Below are 12241 nucleotides of genomic sequence, written 5' to 3'. Positions count from 1 at the left end.
CTTAACTTTCTAAATAATGTATCTTAATATAACATATCAAATGGGTTTATCTACTCAACGAATCTTATCCCAATTATTCCTTCTATATGATAAATCGAGTATTATGAAATTCGATTCTCCACTAACTTTTGTCTAACTCCCAATAAGTGATACTTTGTTCTTACTTGTAAATCACTTTACCATTTATTCCGAATACCGTTAAAAAGTAAGGGTTTCCTAATTCAAAGTGGACCTCATAACAGAGACTCATAATCATAGTTCAATGTATCCGATAATTCAATCATTTGATATTATCTTTTAATCTGTTGATAAACTTACATCGAACAAATACGTTCGTACAAAGTATTATTCATTCAATACCTTGATAACATTTCCAACCTCATTAAATAGATCTCATAGCTTATATTCATATTAACTAATCCGTTCAATGTTTCATTAATATATTTCAATTTAATAATCACACATGTATATGTATATATATTTATTTACACATGATTGTTCGTGAATCGTTAGACATGGTCAAAGGGTATTTGATTAAATGAATACAGTTTCAAAACTTTCTAGACTCAGCATTACAGAATTTGCTTATCATGTCAGATACATATAAAGATTAAAGTTTAAATTTGATCGGAAATTTCCGGGTCATCACAGTACCTACCCGTTAAAAGAAATTTCGTCCCGAAATTTGATAGAGATTGTCATGGCTAACAGTAAGAGTGTTTTCATGACGTATATGAACTGATAATTAGAGTTTTATCATCATTGATTAATATAGATAAAATGATTTGTTTTTGTGAAGAGCACGAATGAAGCTATCACTTAAAAGTGAAAATGAATAAAAGTAAGTTTGACTTAACCGGTGTCGTAGTCAAGATTGATTTCCGAAATTTAAGGAATTTAGAAGAAATCTTCAATTTAGATTTGATCCTTCGGTAATTAAGGAGATTCAGATCTTCTTTGATTAAACGCAATAATCTGCTTCGATTGCTCTGTCGAAAATTTTCCTATAAATCCACCCTCTCCATTTCCTTACAACTCACACCTTCTATTCTTTCTTTCTCAATTCCTACTTTAAAGTATTCGTTAATATGCTCCATCCCATCCTGATCCTTGATATACTCCTAACGTTCATATCTGTCATTCTTCTTTTTAGCCTGCCACCGGAAGAATCCATTTACTTTTATTATACTCTTGGGTTTATAGTGTTTCTAGTTCTCCCATGTCTTTACATTGCTATATGCATTGATATATACGGGTTGTAAATTTCCGGGTTGTTGTTAGATTTTACACTCTCCCTTATATTTCGATATCCCTGCTTCTGTCTTCTATAGTCATCGTCATCCATAGTTAATGCTCTCTTCTATTTGCTGCGGTTTATGCTCCGAATTTCTATTTCAGAGCTTTGTCCTTTCGTTTCTTCTTCTTGCGATTAAATAGCTCTCGTAATGGTCCAGAATTCGTATGTATAGATTTCAGAATGAACATAGTAATTGTTCTAAGAAGGAAATGGTAATGGTAAAATATTGATTTGTTAAATTACCAGAATACCCTGAAAAAGACCGAATCATCAAGAAATATTTTCTTGATATATTTAGAGGTTAAATAGAATGTAAGAGTCGTGTAAATGACACATGATGACGGTATGTCCTGTGAATCATCACGTCCATTAGAAACTCAGCATGAATTACTGTAATATAATGACGTTGATCAAGTGTCATTATATTATATTAACCCATGCATCAGTTCCCAACACCACTTCAAAAACATTCATATTCAAATTTTTCAGAATTTAGAAACTAACACAGTTTCTTTTATGTTGCAGATATTACGGAGAGATAAATGATACTTGATAAGAATAGTTGTGAAAATATCTCCAAAGATATGGAGAATATGTATAATGGAAGATACAAAGATATCTTATAATATTTAAGATATGATGATGATGAAGAATATCTGTCTGTGAAGGTTTAGAATAAGAAGTAAGGTGTTTGCTAACGAGTTCAGCAGGCACTGATTTATTTGGATTCTTTGAAGGTAGATTCAGTCCTTGTGATTTATCCACAGCTTCCTTCATACTTTGCTCAATCCGTTTTTCAGTACCAAATCCTTTCTTTTTCTGAGCTTTACCAACTCACTATCTTCTTTCATCAAACATTTGGCCGTTCAGATCATCTACCATTTTTTTTTTTTTTTTTTTTATGTTTCCTCTGCATTTAATGCTATAATATCTGAATCACTGGTTATCAATTCGAGATGGGTTCAGAAGAATCGTGTTTTAGATGATTAAACGCTGGTGGTAATATGGTGGAATATGAAAGGTTCCCCAGTAATAATGACGAAAAGGTAACGTATCTAACAGGGTTATAATAAGACTGGTCCGACTGCAAAATCGAAGTTGACTTGCTGGAGCTGTGACAAAATTGGCTACTTTGAAAAGGAATCGAAATGTTGTTTTTGCTAGAAGAATTCGACGCAGGTACATGTTAGATTATGACTTTGGTTTCGAGAGTTTTTCAGGTACAAAACTTCGGGTAACGTGTGTGTTGGATCATCATCTCAATTGTTTATTATTTGATGTGTCTTCTAGAATTTCGAAGGGATTTAATTGCAGATTGTCATAGTCAATATCCAAATGATGAAATCGTCCTAAATCCCGAATGATTTTTCATATACATCTTGTGTGTTACGATTAAAAGTGATGTTCTATCACAGTTTTGAAGTCAAAGTATAGCTTTGAAAAATGTAAAGATCTAAGAGTGATGATTTTGGTTGTATCTCGAGTTGAATTCTGAAATTCCCAAAATCAGAATATGTAATTAGATTCGAATGAGTATGGTTGTTTTGATTTCTATAGAAGAATGTAAATTGGTTTAGTTGATGATTATTGAATCAGAATTGAAGAATGTAACATATTAATTGTGATTTTATATATCTCTCGGGTATTACCTACCCGTTAAAAAATTTCACAAATAATATTTTGAACAAGAATTCTCATTACAATCTTTATGAAAATATATGTGGGTATATTTTCTTCAGATGTAGTACAGATTCAGTGAGTTAATATAATACTAAGCACATTTGATTTTCGGATTGAATTAGAAATGAATTTTCTCTAAAACATTAGAGATTACATAATCTTTGCGAAGTGTTTCACTAATGTAATCAATGCTTCAATGTTTATATGTATTTTCTGAGTGAATCATGCTGATGCTCATAGAACTCTTGCTAATTTCGCAAGATACGAATATTGTTTTCCCGTAAATTTCGGGTATATCGTAGATGAAAGTGTATAATCAAACATGTTATTGAATGATACACTTGATTTATTATGAACCGGAGTTCATTAGATTGAAACAGAGATTGTGGTTAACGATGATTAAGTTGTTAATGAAGGATGTACATCATAAGATATTAGTAATATGAATTTAAACGAGTAGTATCTACTCTTTTTCAATTCATACTTAATAGCTTAGTACAAAAAGATTTATTATAATTCCAGAATTCATATATATAAAATATATAACAATTCTTCAGAAGGAATGAGTTAATACTATATAACTCGTTGATACAACATATTCGTTGTTGATTGGTAACGATTTCCACAGTGATTCTTGAACCGTTGGGATTTGTGATGTCATAGGTGTTGCTGATTCTGACGATGCTGACGTTACTGACTATACTGGTGATGCTAACGGTACTGTTGCTGCTGATGATACTTCCGGTAATTGCTAGTGATGCTTGTATAACAAGTAAATCGCGCACCATCCTTGTTAGGGTTTCGATTCTTCCTTGACTCATTTTGGTTCACTCATCTGATTTAGGGTTAGGGTGGAAATAGATAATCTCTAAGACTTTAGAGATTACATAATCGCCGTAGAATATTCCTCCGATGAAGTTATGAATCAATACTTCATCGTTTGTTGTTGTTGGTACTCCTTGGTATCTATGATGCGTGTGATGTTGATATCCGAGGTATAGATTATGATGTTGAGGTGTGTGATGCGAATGTGATTGTTGATGATGGTAATGGTACTGTTGGTGTTAATGATGATGATACCGTTGATGCCGGTGATGCTGCTGATGTCTAGAGTATTGAGGTTTGCGATGTTGATGTTACTGGCTGTAATGATTATGCTGCTGGTGCTGCTGATGGTGTTTGTAATCCTTGCACCATAAGCTCCAAAGCCGTCACGCGTGCGCGAAGTTCGTTAACTTCTGCTAGTACACCGGGATGATTGTCGGTTGGGATGAGCGGATAAATAAAATCTAGGATTTGATGTAGGATATAATCGTGACGAGATACTCTGGAAATGAGAGAGAAAATGGTTTCACGAACAGGTTCACCGGTAAGTGCTTCAGGTTCATCGCCAATAGGGCAATTTGGTGGATGGAAAGGATCACCTTCTTCTTGTCTCCAATAATTGAGGAGGCTACGAACCCATCCCCATTTCATCCAGAATAGATGATGACTGATTGGTTGATCCATTCCGGTCACACTATTTTCGGAGCTCGAATGGAAATCCATATCGACATTGCTGTCGAAATCTGAGGAGTTCGAACTAGATGCGGAATCCATCTCGTATGATCAGAGAAAGAATTTTGGTATAAAATATATTGTAGAATTTAGATTTGGTATTCCTCAATACATAATTTACATATGTATATATAATACCAAAATCCCATAGATTTCGGAGAATCTTTGAAAGATGTTAGTCAAAGTTCACAGTAATAAATACGCTAAGATATTAATTAGCAGATATGCTAAGATGTGAATTTCGTCTATACGCTGTTATGCAATAAATGCAGGAAAACGAGTCTAGACTTAAGATGATAAGCAGATAATTTCCTAAGGATGATAAGTAGATGATTTCCGACACAAAATGATAAGCAAAACTTTTGACATGCAGACACGGTCGAAGTCCAGACTCACTAATGCATCTTAACAACTAACAGTAAGACACACTAATGCAAGACCTGGTTCGCTAAGACCACCGCTCTGATACCACATGAGACGACCCGACCCAATCCATAGGGACGAATACAATAACATATGATTACATCGCGAGGTACTTGACCTCTAAATGATACATTTTACAAACATTGCATTCATTTTTAAAAGACAATCTTTCATTACATCGAAAGTTGACATGTATGCATACCATTTCATAATATCCAAACTATAAATGACCTAATCTGTCATTTACTTAATAATAATCTTTAATGAACTTCAACGACTCGAATGCAACGTCTTTTGAAATATGTCATGAATGACTCCAAGTAATATCTTTAAAATGAGCTAATGCACAGCGGAAGATCTCTTTCAAACCTGAGAATAAACATGCTTTCAAGTGTCAACCAAAAGGTTGGTGAGTTCATTAGTTTAACTTAAACAATCGTTTCCATCATTTTAATAGACCACAAGATTTCAGATTTCCATTTCTCATAAACATACGTCCCATGCATAGAGACAAAAATATCATTCATATGGATTGAACACCTGGTAACCGACATTAACAATATGCATATATAAGAATATCCCCATCATTCCGGGATCCTCCTTCGGACATGATATAAATTTCGAAGTACTAAAACATCCGGTACTTTGGATGGGGCTTGTTGGGCCCGATAGATCTATCTTTAGGATTCGCGTCAATTAGGGTGTCTGTTCCCTAATTCTTAGATTACCAGACTTAATAAAAAGGGGCATATTCGATTTCGATAATTCAACCATATAATGTAGTTTCGATTACTTGTGTCTATTTCGTAAAACATTTATAAAAATTGCGCATGTATTCTCAGCCCAAAAATATAAAGGGTAAAAAGGCAAATGAAACTCACCATACTGTATTTTGTAGTAAAAATACATATAACATCATTGAACAAGTGTAGGGTTGGCCTCGGATTCACGAACCTATATTAATTATATATATTTATATGACGGTCAATATTTGTCTAACAATTTAGGCCAAATCATAGTGTACCACAATCCTAATGCTCGAGTCTGACTCAACAGTATAGTAACATGTTATATTACCCATGCTCAGTTAAAATTCTAGTAAAAGGTGACGTGTGAAACAACGTAACACAAATGGTTTCATAATCATAAAATAGTATTTTAGTATTTAGAGAAAGTCAACACAAAAAAATTAACTGAAAAGTTAACGGGAAAAGTCAAAGTTCAAGGTCAAAAGTCAAAGGTTAAAGTAAAAACGAGGTCGCATGCAAAAATACAATAACTTATACAACAAAATGATTTTTCGGTCAAACATGACTAAACGGCAGCTTCAGCGATTTTTAGAAAAATTATCGGAACTCCGATTGATAAACAGCCAAAGATAAAAGTTATACATTACCAAAAAGATTAAGCATACATTTTACAGAAGTAAACTAAACCTAGACAATTCGTAGTTGCCAACGCGGTTTCGGCGTTTCAAAGTTAATTTTTCAGCTTTAATAAATTTACAAAAGTGACCGAGTAGCCTACTTTGGAGATTTTTAGAAAATTCCTCGAAACTCGGATTGACAAACGGTCAAAGCCTTTAAATTCTCGTTACCACAAAGATATAACATGATTTTTGGCAAAAGTAAACACACATCAGGCCGACCATGACACGTGATACAAAACTGACATTTTTAATAAAAAAGTTTCAGCTCTTTTTAGAATTTTAAAATGTGACCAAACAGTCAACTTTGACGATTTTTAGAAAAATCGTCGAGACTCGAATTGACAAACGACCAGAGTCGTTTGTTACATCTTACAGCAAAGAATTCAGTGATAATTTTGTTTTAATCTGAAACAACGCAGATCAACGAGAATTTCAGTTTCCGTAACGACGTTTCATCAAAATTTACAAAACTTCTTTTATCCATAACTTGACAACCGTTCAACGAAATGAGACGTGCTTTATATGAAAATTCATCTACTCGACGAGTAGAATCCAAATAACCACTTTTTATTACCCAGAAAATTAGTTCACTAATTATTATCAGCATTTTTAATTACGAAATTAATTGTTTAATTCATAACTTTCTAACCGTTCATCGAATCCATTCGATATCTAAATGAAAAGTTTTTAATTTTTCGCTAGCTTTCCAAGGACATGCATATCTTATACCTTATCTCAACCGTAGGTGTAACTAATTCAGGATTCAACATAACCTATCTAAGGGCAATATCAAAAATACAAATATGCATAATTCTATTTTCTCGAGCACTAGTCAGGGATACACTATTAGTAAATAAAAGTTAAGTTATGAGTGCTCACGTATCAATATTGAGATTCAATGCTGTAGGAAAGGTACGTAGACGCGACGGAGACGATAACTACCAATTTGACCTCAAGGGCATACCCATGAACCATACCCATCACCTCCATAGCCATAACCCATAATTTCCTTAGCCCTATCCTACTCATAAAACTTGTCTTGAAATGACCCGCTCATGACCTCGTCGTAGTATTTTATGTATAAATAATAATAATAACACTCCTAAATAATATTAATTTGAATAATAATAATAAATATAATAATATTAATAATAATAATAATAATAATAATAATAATAATAATAATAATAATAATAATAAATATATACAGAGTACTTGTGATATGCGTGTGTGTTGTGTTAGATGAAATGAATCCAAAATGAGAGTGCACGAGTTTATAAAGCAATTGGACACATCCCACTCAAATCCAGCTGGTATCCACCATATGATCTTGTCAACACTTGTTACATCTAACAAATTAAAATGTACGAGTTTATATGTATATATAAATATTTTTTAATATATAATATATTTAATCCTTAGAATTAATTAAATATTATATTATATTTACGCTCATGGTAAAAATATAATTTTTACAAAAATGACACGGTCGTGGTCTCACGACTCATGTACCACTTTCGGTTTTTCGGGCGCACTTTCGTACGTTTAGAAAACTAGCCTTTTACGTTACGTGACGTGTACCTTTTACAAAAATTAGACTTACTCAACAAAAAATTACCTTTATAAAAATATAACTTATAAAATTGAGTGTTGTGGTCATTTCCTTCTATAAATTAAAGTCTCGTTGTTTGTCAAAATATTTTATTTTAAATTAAACATTTTGTGACACGTACCTTTATTAATAACTAGACTTAAATTAATTAAAAACTAACCCACTCAAAGTGTAACTTAATCTTTTGAGTGTTTTGGTCATTTACTTTTATAATTCATAATCTTGTTATTTATCAAAGCCTATTTATTAATATTAGTTTAATATCAAAACGTTTTATGACTAATTTAAATTAAAATTTATAATCTTATACATATTTTTGAAATATTTATCTAATAACATACTAGTTATCCTTTCAAAACTAATTATATAATTTAAGATCCTTTACAAAATCGAAAATTCTATAACGTTTATGCTTTAAAACTTAATTTGATTTCATTCTTTTATGCGTAAAAGTTTAGTTTAATTTCCTTAACTTTCTAAATAATGTATCTTAATATAACATATCAAATGGGTTTATCTACTCAACGAATCTTATCCCAATTATTCCTTCTATATGATAAATCGAGTATTATGAAATTCGATTCTCCACTAACTTTTGTCTAACTCCCAATAAGTGATACTTTGTTCTTACTTGTAAATCACTTTACCATTTATTCCGAATACCGTTAAAAAGTAAGGGTTTCCTAATTCAAAGTGGACCTCATAACAGAGACTCATAATCATAGTTCAATGTATCCGATAATTCAATCATTTGATATTATCTTTTAATCTGTTGATAAACTTACATCGAACAAATACGTTCGTATAAAGTATTATTCATTCAATACCTTGATAACATTTCCAACCTCATTAAATAGATCTCATAGCTTATATTCATATTAACTAATCCGTTCAATGTTTCATTAATATATTTCAATTTAATAATCACACATGTATATGTATATATATTTATTTACACATGATTGTTAGTGAATCGTTAGACATGGTCAAAGGGTATTTGATTAAATGAATACAGTTTCAAAACTTTCTAGACTCAGCATTACAGAATTTGCTTATCATGTCAGATACATATAAAGATTAAAGTTTAAATTTGATCGGAAATTTCCGGGTCATCACACGAAACCCCCGTCATAATCAAGATAAGTTCAAATAATTGTGCACTCCACACTTTCCCCAAACTTGTTCGATATTTAACAAGGTTATTTTGGTTAACAAACTAATCCCATTACAATTAAATCATATTGGTGACACAAATCACCAACAATGAATATATCTTGATATGATATATATACTTTAAAATGTCATTACAACGATAATCGTTACATATATGTCCATATATATATATACTCAACATATAGTTTTTACAAGTTTTAACGTTCGTGAATCGCCAGTTAACTTGGGTGGTCAATTGTCTACATGAAACTCATTTCAAATAATCAAGTCTTAACAAGTTTGATTGCTTAACATGTTGAAAAGATTTAATCATGCAAATATAGTTTTCATTTAATATATAATCATGGAATAATCATGAAAAAGTTCGGGTCACTACAATATGTAGGTATATTATATATGTTATCTATATCTATATGTAACTATCTAGTACGGATTTAGTTATATGTACTATATGTAAGATGTAATATATATGTAAGTATATGTAATATGTAACTATATGTACGGAGTTTATTATAAACTATATGTAACTATATTTAGTTATACGGAGTAATATTTATTTATATTTATATGTATGGAGTATATTTTATATATTAATTGTAATTATGTAAATCTATATCTATACGTATATATTAAAATATAATTAACAATTAATTCAATTTTAATAACAAAATGACACATAAGAAAAAACCTTTTTAATTTATACACACACACACATACACACACACACACACACACACACACACACATATATATATATATATATATATATATATATATATAGTGAAAGGATCAATAGAGAACTAGAGTATGTAGAGAACTCATAGAACTCATAGATTGAACTTCAATCTATGCGGAGATTGAGCTTCAATCTATGAGCATATTGAGTTTTAGTTTGTGAAAAAGAAAAAAAATTCAATCTTAAAAAAAAAACTGAAAAAACAGCCAATCTGTACACAAAAAAAGTCAATCTGCACAAAAAAAGTCAATCTTCACCAAAAAAGTCAATCTGCAAAAAAAAAAATAAAGAAAAGAAACAGTCAATCTGCACAAAAAAAGTTAATCTGCAAAAAAAAAATTTGAAAAAAATAGTCAGTCTGCACACAAAAAAAGTCAATCTGCACAAAAAAGTCAATCTGCACACAAAAAAACAGTCAATCTGCACAAAAAAATAATATGCACAAAAAAAAAAAATCAATCTGCACAAAAAAAAGTCAATCTGCATAATAAAAAAACGAAAAAAGTCAATCTGCAAAAAAAGTCAATCTACACAAAAAAAAACTGCAAAAAAAGTCAATATGCACGCAGATTGACTTAATCTGCACAAAAAAAGTCAATCTGCACAGAAAAAAAGTCAATCTGCAAAAAAAACTGTAAAAAAAAGTCAATCTCCACGCAAATTGACTTAATTTGCAAAAAAAAAAACTGCACAAAAAAAATGCAAAAAAAAATTCTCAATCTGCAAAAAAAAAATCAATCTGCACAGAAAAAAAGTTAATCTGTAAAAAAAAAACTGCAAAGAAAAGCTAATCTGCACGCAAATTGACTCAATATGCACGCAAGTATGAAAAGTTAGTCGATGGTTCCATGAGTTCTCTACCATCTTTGATTCTCAATGGATCCTCACCCTATATATATATATATATATATATATATATATATATATATATATATATATATATATATATATATATATAGGGGCAGGATCAATGGGGAAGTAACCAATCGGGGGGAAGCAAAATTTTTTTTTTCGTTTTTTTTTTTGAATTTTTTTTCCCGGCATCAAGATCATACGAAAATATGAACATTTAGAAGAGACACTTCGTGATGAATATTATTATTTAGGCGGAAAAACGATCGACAAAAATAACATTCAAGATAATATTGTTCGTGAAGAATATGAACGTTTTTTTTTTCATGTTTTGTGAAGTAAAATTTAGCCCGATTTAGAGTTTAGGGTTTAGGGTTTGGTGTTTTGAGTTTATTCCATAAACCCAAAACACCAAACCCTAAACCCTAAACCCTAAACTCTAAACCGTTCGTGTTAAAAACTCAATCTAAATCCTAAATCTAAACCCTAAATCTAAACCCAAAACCCTAAATTTCTAAACCCTAATATCTAAACCCTATAAACCCTAATATCTAAACCCTAATATCTAAACCCCAATAGCTAAAACCTCAAAATACGCTCGAAAAACACGATAATTGTTATATATTACTTCTTCGAGCGTTTTCCCGCCAAAATAAAAACATTTATCACAAAGTGTCTCTACTAAATGTTCATATTTTCATCTCATCTATAATGTTCGTGAACAAAGTTTCTTCAAAAAACGAAAAAAAAAAGTTTTTGCTTCCCCCCGCTTCTCCCCGATTGGTTACTTCTCTCTCGATCCTACCACTATATATATATATATATATATATATATATATATATATATATATATATATATATATATATATATATATATATATATATATATATATATATATATATACTATATTTAAAAATAAAATATAAATATATATATATTTAAGTTATAATATAATATATATATTTAAGTATACTATATAATATAATATATATTTAAGTTATAAATTTTATTTAACTAATTACAAAGTATAAATACATTTTTTTTAATTTCAACTTTTCTTATATAATTTTGGTATCAATATTTATTAAAGGTAGATTTTATTTATAAAAATGGAATTAAAGTATATACGATATTTATAAAAATAGAATTAAATTATCTTTCTTTTGTACAAAATCTCAAATATAGTATCAATATTGATGTAGTATTTTTACAAATTTGGAATTAAATTATCTTTCTTTCGTACAAAATCTTAAATCTTTACTGATGTAATAAATACTTCAATATTTATTCTTATAGATATTTCCTTAGTGAATCATGCTGATGCTCATAAAACTCTTGCTAACTTCGCAAGATACGAATGTTATTTTCCAGTAAGTTTCGAGTATATTGAAGATGAAAGTGTAAAATCAAACATGTTATTGAATGATACACTTGGTTTATTATACAAGCATTACCAGCAGTATCATCAGCATCAACAATAT

Source organism: Rutidosis leptorrhynchoides, chromosome 5 (genome assembly GCF_046630445.1).
Source record: "Rutidosis leptorrhynchoides isolate AG116_Rl617_1_P2 chromosome 5, CSIRO_AGI_Rlap_v1, whole genome shotgun sequence".
Taxonomy (NCBI): domain Eukaryota; kingdom Viridiplantae; phylum Streptophyta; class Magnoliopsida; order Asterales; family Asteraceae; genus Rutidosis; species Rutidosis leptorrhynchoides.
The sequence above is the reverse complement of the archived record's forward strand: the minus strand, read 5'-3'. Positions refer to the sequence as shown.